The sequence below is a fragment of the Pongo pygmaeus genome, chromosome X, assembly GCF_028885625.2.
Source record: "Pongo pygmaeus isolate AG05252 chromosome X, NHGRI_mPonPyg2-v2.0_pri, whole genome shotgun sequence".
NCBI classification, from domain to species: Eukaryota; Metazoa; Chordata; class Mammalia; order Primates; family Hominidae; genus Pongo; species Pongo pygmaeus.
This window is the reverse complement of record NC_072396.2, coordinates 115,319,165-115,337,179: the sequence shown is the minus strand read 5'-3', so window position 1 is coordinate 115,337,179 and position 18,015 is coordinate 115,319,165. Positions and strand designations below refer to the sequence as shown.

General features: G+C 43.3%; 1 protein-coding gene across 11 annotated transcripts in view; it reads right to left on the bottom strand.

Moving 5' to 3' along the window:
- Nucleotides 1-18,015, bottom strand: part of PAK3 (p21 (RAC1) activated kinase 3) — a 303,836-nt gene that overhangs the window by 133,624 nt on the left and 152,197 nt on the right. For 3 of the 11 annotated variants that reach the window (XM_054473186.2, XM_054473188.2, XM_054473195.2), the window contains exons 1-3: nt 5,203-5,474; nt 4,161-4,227; nt 3,933-4,042 (exon numbers count right to left, since the gene is read on the bottom strand). The exons of 2 other annotated variants lie outside the window; for them this stretch is intronic. The gene's annotated coding sequence lies outside the window, so the exon portion shown is untranslated. Of the gene's footprint in view, nt 1-3,932; nt 4,043-4,160; nt 4,228-4,880; nt 5,076-5,202; nt 5,475-18,015 lie in introns of those variants that run through there. 6 more of the 11 variants (XM_054473187.2, XM_054473190.2, XM_054473197.2 and 3 more) reach the window with 4 other exon arrangements.

Genomic DNA, 18,015 nt, shown 5'->3' with positions numbered 1-18,015 from the left:
GGGTATACACCCAGTAATGGGATGGCTGGGTCAAATGGAATTTCTAGTTCTAGATCCCTGAGGAATCGCCACACTGACTTCCACAAGGGTTGAACTAGTTTACAGTCCCACCAACAGTGTAAAAGTGTTCCTATTTCTCCACATCCTCTCCAGCACCTGTTGTTTCCTGACTTTTTAATGATTGCCATTCTAACTGGTAGCACCACTTTTTAACTCCATGGCGGCCTGCCTTTATTTCACCACTTGCTCGAGTCAGTGCAGAATCAACTGACAGGACACAGTATTCCACCTGGTAGCCACACTCCTCTCACCTGCCTGGGGGTGTGTTGTGTTGAGAGTAGGGCAAGGGGAGATATCCTGTGTGTGAGCACGTGTGCATACTGGGTCATGTATATCTGCACAGTTCCCTGTACCATGTTGTATGCCTGTGTATGTGTGCTGTGTCATATCTACCATGACATGTATGTATTGAGTCTGCATCATATCGTGTGTGTGTACAGTGTCCTGTTAATATCATGTTGTATATGTGATCATGTCAATAAGCTACTGTGTGAGTGCTATGTGCCTGTACTGTGTTGCATGTGAATTGTATCTCTTCCATCCTTTGTGTATGTGCAATGTGTCTAATTCATATTGTGTCATATCTCTATGCCATGTTGTGTGTCTGTATAGTGTTGTGGGCATTGTGTGCCTATATCATGTTGTATGTCTATACCACCTTGTTGTACACCTATGGCTCAGCCTCCTGATGGAGACTGAGGTAGAAATCAGTGCACACATCTTGCACATACCCAATACCCATCACCAACCCAACTCCACCCCCAGCCACCTTGCTGCATTCCAACTTCCTGGCAGAATCTCTGTCTGGGGACTAGGGCTGCCACCTTGGCGGTGGGGGTAGGTGGAAGCTATGGACAACTACTCTGTCTACCACAGAGCCTTCCCATGCCAAGTATCTTGCTCAGCACCGAATCTGTCTAGGAAAGGAGGTTTGGAACCTTTTTCAGGCCCAAAGGAAACAGCGTTGGAGAGGAAGTTGTGGGGAGCTGACTCCCTCTGTAAACCCCAGCCCCATCCATATATGCAAGAAGGACTTGCAGGAAACGGTGGCTGGCTGAGTTTCTCTGTCAGGCTGGTTGGAAGGACTGGGAGCCTTCTCCACAAGGAGTAACCGCTGCACAAGGGCACTGGCGACCAGGCTGGGACCTGGGATGCATGGGGAGCTCTTAAAATTGTCCCCATTAAGGTCACTAGAGGGCACTGTTGTGCTGATTGTTAAGGATAGTGTTTCTTTTAGGGTGCTGAATTCCACAAAGTGCCTGGGGCTCACAGGGAGATGTGGGAAGAGTGCACGAAGGAAAAGGATATACACCCTAAGCCAGGCCCTTCCTTCACCTTCATCCCAAGACTTTCTGTTTTGAGATTGAGTTAGGGAGTAAGGGCCACTAGTGAATATATGCCACCCACCCATCCCCTCAGGTCTTTCAGGGGCTTGGTTATAGGGTCCCTAGCAGATTATTAACTTGGACTTCTCTTTTCCCTCCTGTTCCCCATTCACATGAAGTAAAAGTAAAGCCACACTGTTGAAAGAGATGAAAAATATGTGGTTGTGGAGTTGTTTTGTATTGTTTTCCCTAAAACTGGAGGGCATATGAAAAAAGAAGGGGTAATTTTTCTGACAGGGGAAGAAGGGGGCTATACTTTAGTGGACCTGTCTTCATTACCAAGAATAAATGGACCACCTTATAGAACAACTAGTGCCAAGTTCATCGTTTGAAAGACAAGGAAACTGAGGCCTAGAAAGGGGCAAACACACTGTCTGGGACCCCCAAACACAACAGGGGTCCCAACAGGGGTCCCAGACTGTCACTGTCTGGGACAGTGTGTTTGGGGGTCCCAGACCGGGCCCTAGCCCTCCATAACACTTGACCTCTGACTCCCAGGGTTCATTCCACCCCAGTTCCTGGTCCTTTGGCCCCTAAAAATCTTCACTCTCCAAATTCAGCCCCCTCCAACCTCAAAGAAAAACTCTGGCCTCCCTCTCCACCATGTGGGTTCCAAGGCCATCCTATTCCATCTCAGCAATCAGGCCTCTCTGACCACACCTTTCTAATGATTTCCTCTTCCCACCAGTAAATTGTTACTCTCTTTCCAGTTTTCAAGGTCTATCTCCCCATTATGTTTCCCAGACTCAGACCTAGCTGTAGCTGCACCGTTTTGCTCCTCATTGCATCCCCTGGGTTTAGCACAGATTGCTCCAACCTGCAGATAATTGACCAAATGTGGAAATCAGACACAGATCTATTGCATTGATTAACATTTCCAATTAAACCCCCGGTTAGGCTGTGTGTATTAGTGACTCAAATAATCACCGCGTATGTAAATGCAAATGCTTTCCAAAGCCACAGAGCGCGGTAGGAAGCGACGCATATCTGGGAGCAAATGGAAATAGACTGCCAGACCCGGAGGTTCATTTGGTTCTCCGGTAACCCTAAATGAGATTTTAAATGTGTGGCTTAGTTGATCCGAAGCTGAAGCATCACACCTGAAATGGAGGACTCGGGTCCTGCGCGTCGCTGCAGGCCCTTTTCCGCCCCCTGCTGGAGAAGCTGTGTAGTGCCGAGTTGGCAGACGAGTCCACTCCAGGCCCTGCAGAGGGAAACGCCTAGCCCCCGGCAGGTGGGGGTGGGGGTGGGGGACGCGTAGCAGATGCTTAAGTATGCCCCAGATGCCTAGACCGCTGCACTTACCTTCCGAAGTAAAGGTTTTACACAGTTCCCTGCGCACACAGGGTCCCCAGGGATCCTGAGAAGGAGGGCTTTTTTTTTTTTTTTTTTTTTTTTTGAGCAGGGGTCCCAGACCAGGCCCCAGCCCACCCACGTAAAAGCAGTCAACCTACCTGTCTAGGCCAGATTGATAGCGCCTCCACTTCCCTTTGAGGCACCGTCCTTCCCCACTGCCCTCTCCTTACCCAGGAGGAAAGAGCCAGTTGTTGAGGCTGCTGCTCATTGAGTTTCTTGTTCTCTTGGTTAAAGCTACGGGTTCCTGAAGGTGGGTTACGTGGGTGGGGATGCTGTTGATTTTAAATATCTAGAATCATCCTTCTAATTCTTGGCTGAGCTACAGCTGCCTCAACCACCAGAGTTGCCTATCTCACCAGAGAATTCAGGGCTTTTGGGTTCTTGGTAAAGCCATGACTTTTCTTCTCTCTCTCTCTAGTTTGCTCCTGCCTTCCTGCCTACTACATCTGATCTGTACATCTGATTTTTTTTTTTTTTTTTTTTTGCCTTGGCCACCTTCTTTAACCTTAATTTAGTAGCTTAGTCTCTGAACACATAATAGCAAAGTCTCGTATGTCAGCACCTTCCCATCCCTGCAGTTCTTTTTATTTCTCGTTTCCCTCACCTGGTATGTCCACCACTCACCCTCTCCCAAGACCTCAGCAAACTTGTTTGCTCTATATACCATTTCCACCTCCGACCAGGAAAATCTGCAACCTGTGGGAATGGTTAGCTGGTCAGAATGTCCCTAGGGTCCTGTGTCCCCTAGCTTATAACCCTATTGCATGTGAACCTCCTTTTCCTGTCAGGTCTCTCCTACAAGGCCCAGCTGCCTGTCCGGAGGCTTGCAGGGTCAGCTCCTTGACATCCTAAGGTCTCTCTGACCTCAGGATTCTCAGCTGTCAGCTCTTGCCCAGGCTACCTCCTAGTCTCTTCCCACTTTGCTTCTTGCATGGGCTGGGGGATATGACACTTGTATCCAGAAACAGAGGCTTACAAATGGCTCTCTCTCCAAGCCTCTGACTGTTAGTCATTCATTACCATATCAAGTCTCTTTGCCCAATGTTGCCCCTGATTGGAGGCCTCAAGTACCAAATCACAGATCTTGCCCAATTATAATTTTGCAAATGGCCCAGTGAAAACCGCACTGACCTTTACACCTCGCTCATCCCAGAACAGGGCCACGGTGTTGTCACCAACAGGAATGGACCTCCTTCTGTTCCAATACCTCAGACAGCCATACACTTGGCCTGGATTTGAGTCTGCAAAACCATGGGGGGAGCAAGACTAACATGGCTAAAGGCTTCCCTGCTGAAAGCCGTTTTTTAAAAATAGCACTGCAACCGCCCCCATCATGCTTCCCAAAGCCAAGCCACTCACCCTTCTCTCCTTCGCTTCTACAGACCAACAGCCCAGAACCCTCAAGTCTAGAATCTGGAACTGGATTCTGAAAGGTGGGACCAAAAAAAAAAAAAAAAAAAAACAAGTGGGGCCTCTATCTCTCTCCTTGCCTGAATCCCCCTCTTCCCACCATCCCCCACCCCACCCCACCCCGTAACCACCACCTAGGGAAGGAAAACTTGCCAGAGTAAGAATCTAAAATGTTCAGTTCACCCAAAAGTGCGGCAGTAATCTTGCCAGAGCCAGTTCACAAACTGAGGGCAATGTCCCCCCCAGCGAGCTAAGGGGAACAGGAGAGAAGGAGAGGCAGTGGACCCAATGACACTGCTCCCCAGACAAAGAGAGGGCCAATCCAGGGACCCCGAGCTTTCTGGGGACGTTATCGCATCATTCTAATCCCCACAGGAGAAGAAAGGGGTCCCCCTGTTATTACCATCCCCCCACCAAAAAAGGGGAGGGGGATAAAGAAAAATAAAAGAAAGAGGGGAAAGCGCCCGTTTAAGAAAATCGTCACTTTTTCTCTTTCTTCGTGTGCGTGTGTGTGTGTGTGTGTGTGTGTGTGTGTGTAAGGGGCGGGGGGGTTCTGCCCCGGACTTGGCCAGACCGTGGCCACACCCCCTCCCCTTCTCTAGGGAACTGCTGTCACAGCTACTGGGGCTGGGTAGGGGGGCGGGCGGGGGGGCGAAAGGGAAGACTTACAGGCTGACGTAGCTTTCAAGGCGGGTTTTGCCTCAAGCGGCCCAGGCCCCAGTAAACGAGTCTAGGGTTTGACCAAGCGAAGGAGCCCCGGCCCTCTGGGAACGGCCCTGACACACCCACTTGTCCGCGAACTGGGATCATGCAAACTGCTCGCTTGGTCTCAGGGCTCCGGGGAGCCACGTAGGAGACTCGAGGCTGGGGCACAAACAGGACAGGAGGGGGGTCCGGAAAGGCAGAACATCTGCCCAGCAGCCTTAAAGCATCATCCAACAGCCACCCCCTCCCCCGCGGTAGCCCGGGTGCAGTTAGTCGCGGGATTTACCTGCCACGGATCCAGCCACCCCGTCAAGACCTTTCCTCTACCTCCGAGCGCTCCAGCTGGCGGGGCTGGGGAGCCGCAGCCCCGCGGCCGCAGCCGCAGCCCCGGGCCCAGCCCGCTCCCCCTGGCTCTTCTCCCGCCCCCGCACACTGGCTCGAGGCGGGGAAAAGCTGCAGCCCCCAGTGCGAGATCCCAGACGGTTAGCTGGCACAGCTGCCTGCCCGCGGTAAAGCCCCTGCTCGGCAACCGCTCCCTAGCCCTTCTCTGCTATTACGTCACCCGAGCTCTGCACCTTACCTAGGCCAATCAGATGGTGAGCATAAAACTAAAATCGCCCTGAGTGGGCTACTGGGGACCAATCTTTTGTTTCCAGGCAGGAAGCGCCTGGGAGGGGGAAAAACTGAAGGGGAGGGAACATGGAGAGGGAAAGGGAAAGGAGATGGAAACTTCTACACTGTCAGGGTTGTCTAGACAGAGGTGGGGCCATCAAAAAAGAGGGGCACCTGACAGGATGGAGAGGAGGGGAGAGTTCATGTATCTTCCTTAATTGCTCCCCTCAGGAAAATTGAGATTTCAGATGAATTTTCGGAGGACGAAATCTGTACAGCTACACGGGCACGCTTTATTCGGGGGAAAAACGGTTTCGATTTGGGACACCACCTGTCAGCCAGGCAGGTTAAACTGACGGAATCTCTAAAATACACAGAAAACTAAGAAAGACAGATGTGGCAGTGGAATTCAAAGAGATGGCAGTCTAGATCGGGAAACTACTTTTTTGCATATGAAGCACACACATTCCAAAAAGCAAGGAATTATACAAAAAATAAAAATAACTCTACTTCAAATGGAGTTTAAATGCGATTCTCTCTGTCCATCCTTTCCCTTAAACCTTCAAAGCTTTCTCTTGTCTTTAGGATATGGTTCAAATTTTTGCAGATGTCCAAAGCTTTATAAAATCTAACTCCAAAAATAATCTCTTGCTACTCCAAAATCCATAATCCCCATGATTTGGCTAGATTATGTAAATTATGGTGAATCCCAGCAAGGCGACAGTAAGCTGCCATAAAAAGTCAAATAATACAAAACAATAAGGACATTCAAATTATAATGATGTAAAATATGCCTACAGAAAACGATCAGAAGATGACATAAAATTGTAATAGTTGGGTTAAACTAGTAGTATTATGAGTAACTTTTTCTTTCTACTTTCAAATTTATTTTTATAAAGATAAATATATCCTCACATACTTAAATGGCCAAAATAGATCATGACCCTTCCCAGTGAACTTTTATTCAATTTTCTCTACACTGTGTAACATCCAGCAATAATTTCTCCATAATGCCAACAAAATAGGTTTCAAGAACAAGAGTGAAATAATATATCTGCCCAGGTCCTTTTAGTAAAAGTCGTACAAAAGACCTACAGATGACCAGAGGCGGTGGCTCACATCTGTAATCCCAGCACTTTGGGAAGCCCAGGCGGGCGGATCACCTGAGGTCAGGAGTTCAAGACCAGCCTGACCAATATGATGAAACCCCGTCTCTACTAAAAATACAAAAATTAACTGGGCGTGGTGGCATGCGCCTGTAATCCCAGCTACTTGGGAGGCTGAGACAGGAGAATCACTTGAACCCAGGAGGTGGAGGTTGCAGTGAGCCGAGATTGCGCCACTGCACTCCAGTCTGGGCAACAAGAGCGAAACTCCGTCTCCAAAAAAAAAAGAGCTACAGATTCGCCAGACAAAACATCTCAGGCAGCTGAAGAATGGGATGCCTCTTTTGGACTGATTCATTTTAAATTGTGATGATACGGGGAATTGAGAAAAACAACAACAATGATCCACTCTATGCCAAAACAAGAAAGAGAGAGGCAAAGACTAAGTAAACGATGTAATCCAGACTATTTTTAAGGGTCACTTTGCATGTTATTTTCCTAAATTCAAAATATATATATTAATGCATATATGAGTATTACGTTAACATTGTAGAAAGTGGTAGAGCTGGGATTTGTATCTAAATGAGTCCAAAGTCCATGCTTTTTCTAATATGATACAGTTTACTACTGCTAAGAATTAAATGTGGTATTACTAGTTTTGTTAAAATACATACTTGCTTTAAAAGAAACAGACTATATAAGATTGGCATTTTTAAAAAATCAGGCATTTTTAAAAATAGCTTTTTTGGTGTCGTGGTTGTCTTTAATGCAAAAATATCCAACACTCTCTTTCTCAAATCCTTCATTAATAAGTTGGAATCAGGATGGTTCTGACTCCAGTGATTTTACAGATATCTTTTTAATTAACTTTGGAGTTAAAAAAATAAGCAACCACATCCCACTGATTTTTTTTTACACCATGGTAAAAACAATCTAAAAAAATCACAAATCAAAATGAATGTAATTTATTCAATTTTAACATCTCTGATTTGTAAAATGCATTTATTTGGGTTAAACAAGAACCCTTTTTAAGAAATCGAAAAATATAACTGGATTTTCCTGGCTAATGATTTAACTTGGGTCTTCTAGGCTATTGATTTAAATTGTAATTAGAAGGTATTTGATTTCACTCTAATCCTCCCATATACCTCAGCTATAACTCAGAGCTATTTATGCAGTCACCACACATGGTTATTTAAACGTTTCATGGGTGTATTTCTTTTCTCCCTAGTGATTATAGAAAGTAGCATGTGGACAAAATCCTATTAGGTGATTGACAAATTAAAGCATAGTGATGTCATAGAAAGAGGACTGGACTTAAGACCCAAGCCTAGGGTCTTCCTGTGAAAGGGTGATAACCTATGTTATTCTTGGTACAAGAAAGCAGTCTTTACTGTCAACATGGTTTGTTCTTCAAGAATATAGGGCAACTGCATGGGAGAACTCAGGAAGGGATTCTAATCTGAAATATCTTAAAGATTTCATCTGTGTAATTTTTCCCGTCAACTCACCATTTTTACCACCCAACTCACTGTTCTCTTGCTTGGGAGCTCTTTGATTTAAGGATATTACAACACTACCATCATAACCACTTGGCATGTGTATCCTACTTCTCAGGTTACAAACCACTTTTGTATCTCCCCATCTGATCCTCACAACAACCACAACAGTTTATTATGGCAATTATTATGATCTGCATTTCATAGATGAGAGAATGGAGACTCAGGGGTTTGAAGTTACCTGTCCAATGCTTCACAGAGATGGTCCTGGAAACCAGGTCTCCGATTCTCAGTTCTATATTTGTTCTGCCACCCTATATGGCCACTTCAGTTGTGTATCTTCTCTGGGTCTTACCAACCCAACTAGCCCCTTGATTCACATGAGAAGTGAGAAGCGCTGGGATGGGGCTTTTAATAACAGAAGTAAACTGAAATGAATATCTTCAAACTGTTTCAGTCAAATCCTGGATAAAAGGAACATTGCTCACTCTCATATACAATTGACGAGAGTGTAAATGGCACAACCTTTTGGGAGCACAAGTGGGTAATACTTAGGAAATGTTAAAATGCATGTGCCACTTGACCCAGCAATTGCAACTCAAGGAATTTGATTATGAATATATTCATAAAAACATGTCAAGAAATGTTGAAATATGTTATGCTGAATATTATGTAAGAATGAAAAATATTACATGAAAGGTAGCCTAAATGTCCCTCAGTAAGGGAACTGTTGTTTCTTTAGCCACTTTGTCAAATATGATTGCCATGTAAAAAGTTGTACATATTTAACGTATACAACTCTATGAGTTTGGGAATAAGTATACACCTGTGAAACTATCACCAACATCCAAGCCATGGACGTATCTTATCACCTCCCAAGGTTTTCTCCTGCCCAAGTAAGGGAATCATTAAATAAATTATGGTAGATACATATTTTGGACTATTAGGCATCAGCTTAAAAAATCAAGTATATAGACCCCTCTGTACTGAAATAGTAATACTCCTTGACCCATTCTTGAGTGAAAAAATGCAGAACAGCACGTGTATTATGATTTTATTTTTGTTTAAAAAATTGGGTGTATGTGTGTGTTTTAACTGCTAAAGGGGACACTCTGGGAATAAAAGAGGGTAGGAAAGACATGTGGGTATGTGTATATGATGGGGGACATTAACTCTTTTCTTTATATACTTCTGTCTTGTTTGTATGTTTTTACACTAAGCATATGCTATATTTTACTTGTAAGAAACATCATTAAGAGGGGAAATAAGAAATACAGTCTTATTTTGGTTAAGACAAAAGCAAGCAAACTACTCCTGCTATCCTGAAAGAGGTCTGAATACCAGGTCAATGATTCAGGTGTAGCAATCAAGGCTATGGTGTGCCAGACTGAGCTGAGCCATACCTGGGCAGGCACTGAATGCAAGGCAGTAATGAATAACCCACTGGGCAAAAGCAACCCAGATTTCCTTGCTCCCTTCCCACCCCTGCCTCAAGTCCCACAGCCAGAAGTTGCTCCCAGTAGTGGACTCTGGGTCTGTGTGGATCTCAGTCTTCACATGTTTTGCTACAGCAGCTGCACTAAAAAAAAGTGTCCCCACTCTTTGTCTGAATACAAAAGAACCTGGGGTTTGGCAGCTGGTGCACAGCATTGGCTAGGAGCACAGTGCCTACTCCTCCTTCACTCAGGGCTGCTCACTACAACCTGTTGCCATTACTGCAGTCTGGTACAATGGAGCCCTTTCCTGCCTGCCTCCCCATGCCCATCATAGGGGTCTCAAGCTCTTCTATGGCAGGCAGCATTGTGGGTTACCTGCTGGGCAAAGAGCAAGGAGCATCAGAGATGCCAAGAGGTCTTGTCCTAGGTCTCTGAAAAATCAGAGGTGAGGGAAAGAGGAAAGCCTATGGCTGGGAAATTACCATTCTCTTGGGTCTTCAGAGTTCTTTCCTGGAAATCAGGAAACCCAGGTTCTATTCCAGCCTCTGGAGAGGAAATCCTGAACAAGACTCAAATTTCGCTGGGCACTAGTTTTCTCCTTTGTCGAACTCGCCTTGCCTCTCTCCTTGGATTGTTGTATGGATACAAACAGCTAATGGAACAAAAGCAGATTTAACAGATTTCTGAGCTATACATCTCCTTAATAGACTTGATGAGTCACATTTACATATGCTCCCTAAATGGTGGCAGCTTGGGAATGAAGGATTTCTCCTGACCTTCTTTCACTACAATTATCCCCCGTTAGAGACTTGCCCTGTAGAACCTATGAGCTTTCTGAAGCCCCCAGCTTTTGCCCTGTTCCCTTCCACCAGGGAGTTAGTGAAGGAAAAGCAGAAGACAATTAAATCCAGGTGGCTCTGGGTGAATTAATATGAGAATTAGAAAGTTCTTCTCCTCTGACTTGGTTTTAATTAGCCCTGCTTCCACCATGGTCCTACATATCAAACCACATTGTTTAATTGAGCTGATGCTCTGTTTGATTTTTCTCCCAAGTGGATCACATTATATATTCCTTCCTTACGTGATCTCAATCACTGCACTACTGGAACCTAAGTCCAACCTGCAGAGTGAATTGAATTTGGAAAGCTGATTTCATTGTTCTCCCCATTTTACTAAGAAGAAAAAAGAGAAGGAGAAAGTAGCGAACAAAATCTAGGGAATAAAGAATGAAGGAGGTAAAGAGAAAACCAAATCTTATTTATTTTTATTTTTTTTGGACCGGCTGGACTATGATGTCATGTTTTCCCAACTCACCTGTGATTGGCTGCTCGGTTCAGCATCTGCTGAGAGCTAAAGGCTGATTATTTGCCGGAGATACAGACCTTTCAGGGAAGCTTTGAATCATTGCTGGTTGTCGTGACAACCTGGGCAGTGTCTGCTCCTGATAACCACATAATGAGGTTGTCAGGAACAGAAGTGCCCCCATCCCCACACCCAACCATCTGAAATGGTGAGCAATAGAACATTTCTCTCAGGAGGCGAAGAGAAAATAAATCACCAAAAGGCAAATGGTGGAGATCCTCTCAGACAATTTATGTCAGCCAAATCCTGGAAACAATCTTGAAGAGTTCCATACCTACCCTCTCCAGGTCCCTCTTGAACTCATGTATCCACTATAATCCAGAGACATGAGGAACAGGTGGTGAAGGGGTGAGGAACCTCTGCAACCCTCCAGTAAAGCTAAATAGAGGGAGGTGTGAGTAGAATGCCAAATTGACTAAGGCAAGGCACATTACCTCTCTTCAAAGGGCATCATCATGGGCATGGTCCGGGGAAAGGAGGGCTATGTGTCAAAGATGACAGGGCATGGCCAAACCCAGTCCCCAAAGCCCTACACGAAGAGAGATTGAGGGAGATTGGTTTTGGGCTTTTCTGCTTGCGACTTTCATTTCCCTGGAGGTAAACACCTCACTCTATATTCTCCTGGGGCTCCAGATGTTCTTGAGAGGGAATATCAGTGGCGTCTTTGTGGTACATTAGAAATTCCTAGGACAGACTTATTCAGCTCCTACTAAGTGCGAAACACACATCTAGGTGCTACAGACGCTACAGAGGTGAGTCAAACTTGGGGCATCTCCTCAAGAAACTTGGAATCTAGTTGGGAAGAGAAAATATACACCCAGGAAACTGTGACACAAGACAGATGTAGTAAGTACTACAAAAGAAGTCTAAATTCTTTAATTTCAGAGAGAGGAGAATCACATCCAGATTGTCACACTCCAGCTGTAACTCATCTTTCCAGGGTTTTCTCCCACCACTCCTCCCTTATACCCCAAGGGTCAGCCTTATCAAACTTCTTCTGTTTCCTTGATGTGCCTTGACTTTCATATCTCTGTGCCTTTCCTCCTGCTCTTCCCTCTGCCTACCACAACTTTCTCCCTCCTTTCCCTACCCAATGATATTGAACACATATTTCCAGACTCTACTCAAATGGCATCTTGTTGATGAACAAACTGGTCTTATATTTCTACTCCCAAAGAGATCTGTACCTGGTGGATATGGATGTTGACTAATCCACTGATATCACTACAGTACCCAATATTCAAATCTAGAAGCATAAAAGAGAACACTGGTACAACCAATTTTGGGTTATTCATGGAAAAGCATAGATAAAGTCAGACTAATTTAGAAAAGTCTTATTTAGATAATCAACACAAACCTGTTCTCCCATTAAACATCTTTTATAGCTTTCTTATTTTGAAGTAGTTTAAGACTTACACAAAGTTACAAAAATAGTACAGAGAGTTCCCATTATCCTTCACCGAGTTCCCCCAATATTTTGATATATTATATTGATTTTATTTTGCACAGCCGCAGTACATTGACAAATCCCTGGAAACTGACATTAGTATATGACTACTAACTCAAATACTGACTTTATTCAGACTTGCCTGGCTTTTACATACATTTTTCCATTAACTATTTTACCAACTTGGCTGAAGAGGAGCAACATTATTAATAGTTGATCTGAATGTCAATATTTTTCTCAGGCTCATCCCTTTCTGAAAAGGACCAAAACCTGAAAAAGTCAAAACTTCCCCAGAACTGAAAGAGTGAAAGTCAGTTTGAGCTAAGAAAAAGCAGCCCTGCCATTAATCAGGCTGGGAGAATGGACAGATAAAGCCAGCTGCAAAGTTAATAGAAAACACTTTCTCCCAAGGTCACACAGCAGTTGTAAAAGGCCATAACTACACCACCTCCTTTGAGTGACTACTCCTTTCTTACCAGTGATGCCTTAAACCTGCTTTGCTACTTGTATTTATTACTGGAGATACTCAGTTGTTAAACCACACAATAAATTTGAGTTTGTGGGACTACAGTCTTCTCTGTGATAGTCTTTGGCTAATTAAGCTTTACCATAACAAATGGTAACCAACCCAGGGTTACCTAGAAAACCCCTTGAATGATCAGAAGTTAGCCATATTTCCTAGAATCTACCTAGAGGCTCACAGTGTGACTAAAACGGGTATGATATACGTAACAGATGTCTAATAAACTCTCACCACATTGATGTGGGATTGTTCTATATCAAATTTAGTGTAATGGTACTGGATACAAGGACAAAAGCCAGGAGGGGCATTATTACATAGACGTCCAGCATGCAGTCTCTGTAATTAAACCGCTGGCCTTCAAATCCCAGATTCACTATTTTATAGTTTGATAACCTTGGACAACTTATTTAGTCCCTCTGAACCTCAGTTTCCTCATCTGTGAAATGAGGGATCCAACAGCACCTTCTTCTTAGGGTAATTGGGAAGGTTAAATATAAATTAAATACATGTAAAGTGGGAAAGCATTAGGGTAGTTGTTCTCGATTTGGCTGCACAAGGAACCACTTGGTGATTTTTATAAAATGCTAGTGCTTGGCCCCTACCCCTAGACATTCTAACTTAATTGGATAGCATGAATCTGGACACTAGGATTTTAAAAAATCTCCTCAGGTTCTAATCTCCTCAGATTCCGATGTGCAGCAAAATTTGGGAACCACTGTATTAGGGATTTCATTACTTAAGGACTATTTTTCTTCCACAGGCTTGTGGTTACTCTTTCCCGATCTCCCTCAGTGTCTGATGTCTCTGAGTGTCTGTAGAAGGCCAGGAAGTGGAATGGGGTGGGGTGGGGGGAATTTCTCAAGGAGAAGGCATTAAATTTGATCTTCTTGGAGGCTTTACCCAGGTTTGTTTTTTTTTTGTTTTGTTTTGTTTTGTTTTTTTTTTGTGCAGTCCCTTTCCTGATTACCAGATGGTTCGTTCTGGTAATGAACATCACCTTTTTCTTCCATGTCCACAGCAAAATGATGAAGATATTGAATATTTGGGTAAAACTGAAGCTGTATTAATCTTCTCTTCTGTTTTCCCCTCTCAAACAGAACTCAGTCACACTTCAAATTAAGTGGTCTCAAGTGTGAATTTACAAACAAAGTTAGTATGTGCACACAGTATTGGCTGACCATGGAAGATGTGTTTGATAGATGCAGATCTCAATGTGCTGTTGTTTCATATAATTAAGCACCTGTTGCACTTCATAATCAATCCTTTTTTTTTGCAATAATGCAAGAACTTCTTACAGTCAATGTTCTCTCATGTTCACTTGATATGATCATTTGTAGGGGAAGGGCATTTGAAACAGCTTGCCCTCCTACCCTTTTTAATCATCCAAGAGAATACATTCCCTACTCAATAAATAAATATCAATTAACTGATGAATTTTAAAGGTCAGCAGAATAGACGTTTACAATATGTTCATAATTATTTTAAAAAGTGGTTCACCACCTCTCTCCCACAGCAAACCCCGCCACACACACACACACACACACACACACACACACACTTACTTGTTCATTCCAGCTGCTAATATGGAAAATTTAACGAATTCTGACCTGTGAGGCTAAAGTTTACTGCCAAAAAGGAAAGGGGGCAGGTTGGTAGGCAAATTAATACTATAAACATAGAAAAGTGACAGCCTGCTAGGAGAGTATGCTAACACACGTTTTTAAAGCGCCACTGTAAGTGCACTTTGCATTCAAATGACCAATATGCTAATTATAGTCCTTATCTGTTTGTTTGAGGCCTTGAGATTCTAGGCAGCTCAGAGCACAGACCCCAGCCAGCAGTTTGACTGCAGGTTTTTAGAAATAATAACATGGCATTTCTTTAAATATATTTTCAAATTCAAGCTTCTTACAAATCAAGATTGGCCTTTCCCTCATTCAGGGAATTAGTGAGGCTTAACTGTGTTCACTATGGTGCCATCCCCCACAAACCCCTGCTAACAAAGGCTCTGACTTCTACTTGAGCACAGTCTGTTGGGGCAGATTTTCATGGTAATTTGCGGGCTCTGTTTTGAAAGACATGGGGCGTCTTTGTAAATGGGATTGGTAGACGGCAGGGGGTGGGAAGGGTGTACTTTCTCACTAATCATGAGATTGTCTTTGACCCTTTTTAATTTTCACCACCATGTAAGGCCAGAAAGAACTCTTAACTCAGGTTTTTTGCAATTTACATCCCCTAATTCTGTTCTTGAGAGAGAGGTAAAGAGACAGAACACCATTCTCCCTACACTCCGGTTGAAATTATCAGACATCTATCACAACTCTATTGGGGGTGGGGACTGAGGATTTATCATTCTTTCCCCCAACCCTAGGCTTTATTTGGATTTGCTTGGTAGGGGAGGGTTATGGTGAGTGTATCCTGTTTTATTTATATGACACAATCTTCAAATGCCTTACTTTCTCTTACAGATTTGTGGTAAAATCTAAACTATCTAGAATCCCACAAACAGCGCCTCAAAGAATAATATTTTTTGCTATATTGCACTTTGAAAAAAGTACCCACCCCCCACCGCTCCCCTGCCCAGTGCACACATGTGCACATGCACACACACACACACACAAGCTGACATCACAGTCTTCTCTCTACAGTTTAAGCTAATGCTCCATGGACATAACAGGCTTATTCTTAAAAATATTATGAAATTAGTTTTATTGTGTTCTTTCCCTTCCTGTGTTCCAATCTTCCTTTTAAGGACTTCTCCCAGATACCCCAAAGCCCAATGAGCTACAGTCACTGCCCGTTTCCTTCCTGTATCTGGAAGGGAGACAATCTGATTGACTTATTTGCTGTATGGTCTTATCAATTTCATTTATTGCTCCTTTTAGGTTCTGTGTATTTTAGGAGAACCTTTCTGGAGTGGGCAACAATGCTTGAATCAAAGGAATGCGTTGCAGAGGCGAAAATGTAGACACCACTGCAGGCATCTGGGGAGCAGATGAAAGAGGGGTATTTTGGAGAAGAAAAATTGCAAATCACACTGCTAAAGAGTCCTTCCCCCAACAAGGTTGGTTCTGATACCCACGAACTCCAGGGTTCTCAGTCATTCACACCATCTTTTCAGTAATTCACACCATGTTTTCAAAGGCAGACTTCTGCATTCATACTTTAAAGCAAGACTCAACTCCAAGAAGCTTCAAACAAAAATAAGGCTTTTGAGTTAAACAGAAATTTAAAATGCCGAACAGAGCTGCTGATCCTCTGGCTAATTGCAATCTGACCATATTAGGAGTCAAGGCTAGTCCCTGCCTCAGAGCATCTTTCTTTGCTGCCATACATTTTTATGCTTTTTGATTTAAAAGGCTGGAGGTGACAGTGGGGTTGGGGAGCAATCTCATGGCTAGTTTAGCCAACCCCCTGGGATATCCTAGATTTAAAGCAGACTGGCTAAATTGAAAAAAACATTTTTTTCTGGCTTGGGAATTTTGATTGGCTATGACGTATTACTTTAAAAAAAAAACTGTCGTGTTTGAACAATCAAATTATCTTGTTTTTAAAATTACATCTAAAACCAACTCAGTACTTTAAGATAAGTTCCATGCTTTCTGCCACCTTTGGAAAGCCTGCTTGTACTAAAAAAATTAAAATACATTTTCATCTAAGGAGATCCTCTCCCCAGACCATTTTGGGTGAACTGAGAGCCCAAAGCTGTTTCTATATCGGCCCAGAGACATGGACTAGGCCATTTACTCAGTAGGTCATTTGTAAAGTTCCTATAAAAAGGGGTAGTCGTTTTTCAAATAATTTACTGCACCAAATCACACACAAAAAAGGAAGGCACTAAAATGAAACATAAAGCCCCACACATTCCCCTGAGTTGGCGAAGGGATAGTTTCAAAGTTTCTGAATTAGAAAGAAAAATGTATCATAGAAAGGCTTGGAGGCTGGATGACTCAGCTGTCAGACAAGGTAGTTAAAAACTTCCCTGGTTGTGAAGCATCGACAAACTTGACATCAGAACTTATCAGTTACTCTGTTTAACTAGAAAAAAAATGGGTGTCATCCATCCACATCGCAGCAAGGGAGGCAGGCCCCAAAGTAGCAGTCTAGAAGTCAACAATATCAAATGCATAGCTTGAGCTGAGGGTGGAATATGAAAATCAATAAGGACAGAAAACACAGAAGATAAGCAACCCATGTTTAAACCCTCCTCACAGTTAGGGCTAAACATTTATAGCCTGTGCTTATTTTGTTTCATTTAACAGTTACTTCTTTCCTTAGAAAGCACAGAGAAAAGAAAATTCATTAAATCCAGTAAATCAATAATCTGTTGGATATATAAAACATTCACATAAGAGTGATGTGCCTCTGACCTAGTTTCCCTACAAATCAAGTCAAATAGACCTGGCCCTTGCCCTCCAGATGCCTACAAAGATAGCTAATACAGGAAGCAATAGAAATGTGTGTGCAAGAAAAATAGGACAAATATTGTATGGCCCCCTGTGGATATTCCATGAACACATTTGAATGGACCAGCCAGTCAGTTCTCCAGCACACTATAGGGTTGTTGAATTTTATACCCCAAGAAATGCAAAGTAATTTTTAATGTATGATTAATCAGGATGAGTACATCTGCAATCAAAAAGATAAAAATAATTTTGAAACTGCTTTTATCCATAGCATGGTTGAAAGAGTTAACTGTCCATAAACTAGATAAATAAGATCAGTGCTTGCTGGCAAGGTCATGATCACCACTCTCTCTTCAATACCTAGCACTCTGCCAAGCACCAAAAGGCATGCAGTATTTGTGAACCAAGTGAAAGTCATGCTGTAGAAAGAAAAGAGTTGGTTCGTGCAATGGGGAAAGCATAGAGCAATTGTAGGTACTGCATGAGTGGAGAATCTCTCCCTTGCTTACTGTGAAGAGCATAGAGCTGCACCTTCCAGAATGAAACATTCAGAGACAATGTCTTATTTGTAGCAGTAGATCAAAGAGGCCAAGAAATGGCTGAGATGAAAATAGAGGAAGAAGGAAGGACACAAACAAGAATATAATTCATCAGTTCAAATGTTTAGAGCATATTTCAGGTGGCAAAGGAAAGGAGGAAATGTTCCAC